Source organism: Dermacentor andersoni, chromosome 9 (genome assembly GCF_023375885.2).
Source record: "Dermacentor andersoni chromosome 9, qqDerAnde1_hic_scaffold, whole genome shotgun sequence".
NCBI lineage: Eukaryota > Metazoa > Arthropoda > Arachnida > Ixodida > Ixodidae > Dermacentor > Dermacentor andersoni.
The window spans coordinates 8700422-8707375 of NC_092822.1; positions in this window are offsets into that span (position 1 = coordinate 8700422).

Sequence of the window (6954 nt, forward strand, 5' to 3'; positions counted from 1 at the left end):
TTGAATGCGGCACGATTCTCAAAGTTTCGGGATGTGTGGACGGAACTTTCATCGCAATCGTTCACCCTAAGAAGCTCAGCCCTGGAGAAAGGGCATCATATTAGAGCCGCAGTCTACACCCAGACAACGTCCTTAATTAATTTAATTTACTTATCGCATGACACACGACCTAGCGGCTAAAAAAGAAAACTCAAATAAAATTAAGACACCAGTGGCTGTCTGCGTCGCAAGCTCACATTTATTACTGGAAATAAAATGTGCAAGGGTTCTATGCAAACAATTAAAAAAAAAATCAAACTAGCAACGTCCTTCAGTTACTATATCGCCCATAAAGTACAAACAAAAATGATGACGTGACCTTCCGGCAGACCGCCGCTCGTTGATTGGTCTCCCTCACGCCGCCCCGTTCCACTTCTTCTCCGAGTGACGTAATCCTGACGTAACAATCAGAAAAGAACGGTGGCGACGTCGCCTAGCAAGTTCCCGCACCAGCTTGCCGTGGATACATGCGTTATTGTATAAATTGCATTATAAGAAAGCTGAAGAGTTAATATGGCAACTACTGAGCTACAGCGGCCTAAACACGAAATGCTGCTCTGAAATCCGTGACGTCACACTGACGTACCGGCGCTGGAGTTTCCGCGCGAAATGAAAAAAAAAAAAAAGATAAATGAAAATGTGACTATCTTTCCCTAATGAACAACATATTACCGCGAAATAAGATAACAGTACTGAAAGAATAATTTATCAGTAAAACTGCTTTAGTGTTTCTCTACTGCCCCTCTAATGTGCAAGCAGAAAACACCTTTAAAGCTGCCTCCTCCACGACGCTAGTCCGCATGTGGAGAAGCCCACTTTTGCAATGTTCTTTTTTGTTTGACGCACAACAGCCATAGCAAAATTAATGTGTGCATCGTCTAGGACGCTAGCATGACAACGGTAATGCACGTATTAAACGCATAAGTAATAAACAAATGCACACACGTCAAGTCCGAGCCTTGGCCCTATCGCTTCTGAGGTTGGCGCTAAGCCGATTCCACGGTTAGGTCATTAGGCTCGTGCCAGTATCAGAGGATCGAACACCTCGCGACGCAGAGTTCAGGCGCTAATTTAAAGATTAAATTCTGGTGTTTTAGGTGCAAAAACCACGATATGACTATGAGGCACGCCGTAGTGGGCGGACTCCGGATTAATTTTGACCACCTGAGGTTCTTTAACGTACACCCAATACAGGGCACACAGGCGTTTTTGTATTTCGCGCCCATCCAGATGCGGCTGCTGTGGCCTTTATTTGATCCCGCGTCCTTAGGCTTAGCAGCGCACACGGCGGGTACGCGCAGCATGCTGAACGCTAATGATGGCTATAACGTGATGTAGCTAGGTAGCAGTTCAGAACATCAGAAGTACTGACGATATTTCAAATGTAGAACATGGATATGTATGAAACAGACAAATATGAAGGTTGTCAGGTGTAAAAAAGAAAATCTCGGGCGTGCCAAGGTAATCTAAAGGTTCCCAAAGATGAGCCAAACACAGTAGGTTGTTGAAGGCATTTGAAGACAACACTATTGCAGCGGTCAGCGAGTTTTGAGAGGTTGCAAGGTTCATTGAGCATTAATGGTTGATCTTGACGTAATAGTTCTGCGGAAACACACAAGGTGGAGGGTAGTAATTAATTAAGGGAAAGTCAGACATCCACCCCTTCGTAGCAATTGGTACGAAGGAAACCAATACGGATTCCTTGAAGGAAAAAAAAAAAAAAACGGGTGGATGTCTGATTTTCCCTTAATGGTTGATCTATGTGATCACGGCTGAGGGATTCACTGCGGCCATTCACTCATGATCCTGGCTGACACGAATGTGATCACGCTTCTTGTACATGCCAACGCTGCCTGCCAGCATATGGATTTCTTCAGTTGTGCTGACCAAGACGGAAAACACGTGCAAGGGTTTCTTTCACGCCATAATTTTGCTACCTGTAAGTAGGTGTCGGCCAACCAGAAAGTACAAGATGTGCGAAACCACCATCATTATAAGGTACAGCTGCGATTGATGCAAGAACAGCTCGCATACTTTGCCAAATCACTAGGCTCGGCAGCTGCATGTCAACTGTATGCCTGACCGCTGCAATAACACTACTAATTCACCTTCATCCAGTACAAGAACCGTCACAGCCTCCGCCATGGAGCACCGTGAAGCAGCGCATATCTTGAGCATTGCAGACAGGGTGGATATTGCAAAGTCATTTGTCAAGTTGATTGTTTCCTGATGTTGTGGAGCTGTTTAGGTCAAGGAGGGATTAATGGAAGATCCACACCATTCCCTGCAGGCTCCCTGCATGGACAGAAACTTCGCCAGAAGTTTGGCATGCACCTAGAGACATGCTTTCAGGAAGCCATCCTGGGTAAAAGTGTTTAGTACTAGTAAGGCCTCTTCCTGGTATGAATGTGGCTCATCGCAATGTCACAAATCTAATGAAAAGTAGTAGGGAGCAGTATGCTGCTGGTTAGGCATGGTACCACATCGAAAGTTCCCCTGAAGCCATCAACTCAGTCACAGAGGGACAGGCAGTGCAGGGATTCCATGCCACTAGGGGTCCAAAAATTACAAAGCTCCACAGAGACATTGCGGTGCATATGTATATGGACAAGGAGGTAGAACACTTCGCCAGTTTTGAGGCCTGCTGGCAAGGCCTTTGGGGTCATGGCTTTCCCATAACATGCCACAAGATTTTGAAAGGCAGGCATTTTTGCATAGCTACTCAGTTTTATTGTAGCTGCTGTGGCAGAGACAATCTGACATCGTACTCAGCAGCAGAACACTGCAGGCACTGAGGTAGTCCGGAGGGTAGAACAAAACTTTCGACTGTACATACTTGCACCACATTAACAGCACCCTGCAACACTTTTCAACATAGATGCACAAAAGTGCTAAGTAGTGTAGTGAACATCCAAGGCCAATACATATTATTCCAGTACTCGCTGCAGGGAGCCAACATTATCGTTCCCAGCCTGCTCTCTACTTTGACTCTCTGCTGTTCCACACACATAACTGCACAGTGACACCAGCCAGAAGCATGGACAGCTAAATTTCATTATTGATATGGCAGTGGCACCATCTGGTGGAGAACTATACCAATTCCACGAAACTAACATTTTCTGCAACACACTACAAGGTTTTGAGATTATGCCAACACAAAAGTTCTGCCCGACATGTGGACACGGTAGCACTGCTTCAAGCAAATTTCAAATGACATGAAGACAGTGAGGGTGTGGCAGCAGCAGCAGCAGCAGCATATGAGTGCCTATAACTCTGTTCACACCAGTCAAAAACCTTTTTTTGCAAAGGTAACAGAGAAATCGTTTTACTCGACATGTGCTGAACTGCATTTGATGAGGTTTGTTGCATTTAAACAAAAAATTTCAACTACAGTCGCTGCTGGAAGCGAATTTTCTATTTAGGTCATCATTCTTGTTCCTTTACAAAGATTGCTGAAAATAGAAAAATTAAGGAAAAATAAGGAAGTACCATATTTTAGCCTTTGTAACTCAGTAATAAATGACAATATCCATTGTGGAAAACTGCCCCTATTTAAATATTTAAAGCGGACAAACTTGATGTGTTATACACCACTCTCAAATAAACCTCTAATTTGTGAGTGAAACCCTTGTAATATTGTCAGGGTGTCTAATAAGTCAACATTTCCAAATTCTCTGAGTGACACAGAACTTTGTTTTATGTCAAGGGCTGACACCATGTTGCCCGATGCTGTCACTCTCTAGTAAGTTAACAAAATTTGTTGCTGAGCTAGTTGGTTCATGTTTAACAACTGAATACTGGTAAGCGCAATTCAAAGATGGGACAGAAGATAGACGCAGAAGCACAGGACAAGCACTAACTCGCAACTAAATTTTATTCTGAAGGTTTCGCCTACTTATATACACAGCAGACCAGGATTGCACAAGCGCACTGCCCATCAAGCCAACCAATGCATCATATCAAGACGCATATTAATTACAGCATCATTCCTAAAAACTGTTTTTCTTTGCTATGCAAAACAACTAACATATTGCTAATACAGGCACTTTTTTTATTCTTTTTATCGTAGTAAGGTGATAAAACGAGAGATTGCAATACAATGTCTTGAGTTGGTGCTGGCAAAGTCTTGTGCTCACTTGGCTTAGGATAACTTCAATTGCCAGGTTGAGGGCCTACAGGCAGCTTGCATCCTCCATTTGATTTTGACAGCTGGGTCCGAGACCCTCCTTCAGAAACTGAAGTGTAGAAAAATGCCTCTGGGCAGGTTATACGAACAAGAAAGCTAGAAGTGGTGCCCTACGTTCACAGGGTTACGCACAACCTGAAGAATGTGGCAAAAAGGTACGATGTGACTGTTGTGTTTTCTGCACCACAAAAACTTGCTGGGTTGTGCCCACGCATTTCAGGACCTCCGAGGAAACCTGCTTGTGGAAATAAGCATACCATGCCATACGTCACATGCGTCGTTGGCGTTGTGTACGAAATCCTGCTTAAGTGCGGAAAGGTATATATCGGACAAACCGGCCAATGCGTCAACAATCGAGCACAAGAACATGAGTGCTCTGTAGCTAATACAGCTTCTTTTCATTTTCCTATGCATTATAGGCCCTGTCCCTGTGAGCCAATTCTTTCCGGTATTCGAATTCTAGGCAGAAGTGGCAATACTTTGTCCAGAGATCATGGAGGCACATCATATTAGGAAGAAAAAAGTGCCTGTATTAGCGATACGTCAGTTGTTTTGCGTAGCAAAGAAAAACAGTTTTTAGAAATGATGCTGTAAACTACACGCTTCTTGATATTATGCATTGGTTGGCTTGATGGGCAGTGCACTTGCGCGATCCTGGTCTGCTGTGTACACAAGTAGGCAAAGTCTTCAGAACAAAATTTGGTTGAGAGTTAGTGCTTGCCCTGTGCTTCTGTGTCTATCTTCTGTCCCGTATTAGAATTGTGCTTACCAGTATTCAGTTGTTAAACTCTCTAGTAAGCATGTTAAAAAATAAAAAAAAAAACGGCTTAATCCACTTTGAATAATAAGAAGTAGTGTTTATTTTATTCAAAAAGAAAACAGAAGGGAGGGATTAGTAAAATGCACAGCAAATAAAATATTCTTGAAAAAAAAAGAATTGTAACACCCATTGCCAATCGAGTCGAACATTTTCAAATACGAATAAAAAGAGTAGCATACAAAAGTAAATATTTTCGAATGTGAGCTATTTCTATGAACTGATAGGAAGCTCATTGGTATGAGGCCCGAACTTGGTCACAAGTGAGATTCGCTATCAACAGCTGGAAAGTTAACCTCAGATGTCCTGACATACCCTCAGCCTGTGCACAACGCTTCAATGTTGCGTTTCACTGCCTTAAAGCGTTTATTTTGTTTAGATGAGGGACACCTGAATCTCGGCGTCAGCCAACACTGTTTTTTGAGCTCAAGCTCCTTCAAAAAAGCGGCAGCACACTTCCTTTACCGTTCATTCCTCAGTGCATAGGTCCTTTTCTGTTCTCGTCCTGCTTCCTTCGTGCGTTCACCCCACAGACCGTTTGAAGCATCCTTTTGGTCAGCCGTACAGTAAATGTCCGATATTTCGGACACCATAGAGGTCGCGAAGGTGTCCGAAAAAAATGAATGCATGTCCTTTACTGTTTTTAAGGGCTCACATTGCCATAGGCACGTCCGAAAAAGCTTTGAAGGCCTGCCAGTACACTTATTGCGCATATCGGTGTTTGTACTGTGACAGGAGACGGCGGGTGCACGCGTGTATAATTAAGGAATACACAGTGTGTCCCGTGACAACTGCCCCTTCCCACACTTAAGCTTTACCGCAATACTTTGCGTATGCTTCACCTCGTAACACTGCTATATAAAGGCGAAGCTTATTTTAGGAAACCGGCATAATGCAACGCGCCGTGCTTTTCGAGCTTCGAAGCCACTGGTGAGGATTACAAAGGCTGAGTCGGCGCCATTGCTAACAGCGGTGAATTGGTAACTGTAGTGAACGTCGAAGAATGTACGCCTAGCGTTGCTGCGGTGGTGGCTACGGCTGCCAGCGGATCTGCATGCGAGAGCGCCGGTTCGAGGCGGCGAGAAAATCAAAATGGCGGCGGTGGTGGATTTGATTAATGCCGTTTCGGACCTGCAATCAAGGCAAAAAGTCCGGAAAGTCGGACTGCGAAGACTTCTTGCGTCCGAAACACTGAATCTACGGGGTAGGAAGTGGTGCCCCAAAAGCCGTCCGAATTATCGGGCATGTCCCGAAAATCGCACGTCAGGAAAATCGGTCGTTGGCTGTAGACTGGCGACTCCTCCAGCCGACGACACGGTGTCAAAGACGAGTCATTACGATTCCTCACTGCTACTCGCGCCAGCATTAGCGCGACTTTCGTTCCCTTTCAATAAAATTACAGCTTATTTTCTCTGGTAGAAGCGAAAATTCCCCGAGTTTTCCTTAAGTATGTCAAGACTATTCAAAATCCTTGAGGATTCCCGGTTTTCCCGATTGGTAGACACCCTGATAGTAACAATCTCACGCAAGCGGTAAACTCAAATGCCAATTTTATTTGTGTAGTTTACAGAACTGTGACGTCTGTTCTTGGTGTGAAGCTACAGATTTGTAAACACTCAATTTTTTTATGTTACAAATTCTCGGCAATTTCTGTAAGAAGTAAATGCCCTCAATCAAAATTCTGCTTCCTGCAGTTTCTAGATTTTCACTTTCTTGCAAATGCAATGCATTTCATTCAAATCAGTCGAGTGGTTGTCTCATGAGACCGTTTCTGCATTTTACATGTATTATTTGAATAGAGAAATCGGAGTTGGCCTTGAGCTTAAGCTTCCTCTTAATACCAGACACACTCAGCACCTTCTATATGAGGTGGTGTAGAGGGCAGTGCAAGAAGGAGAGAGATTTAAACACC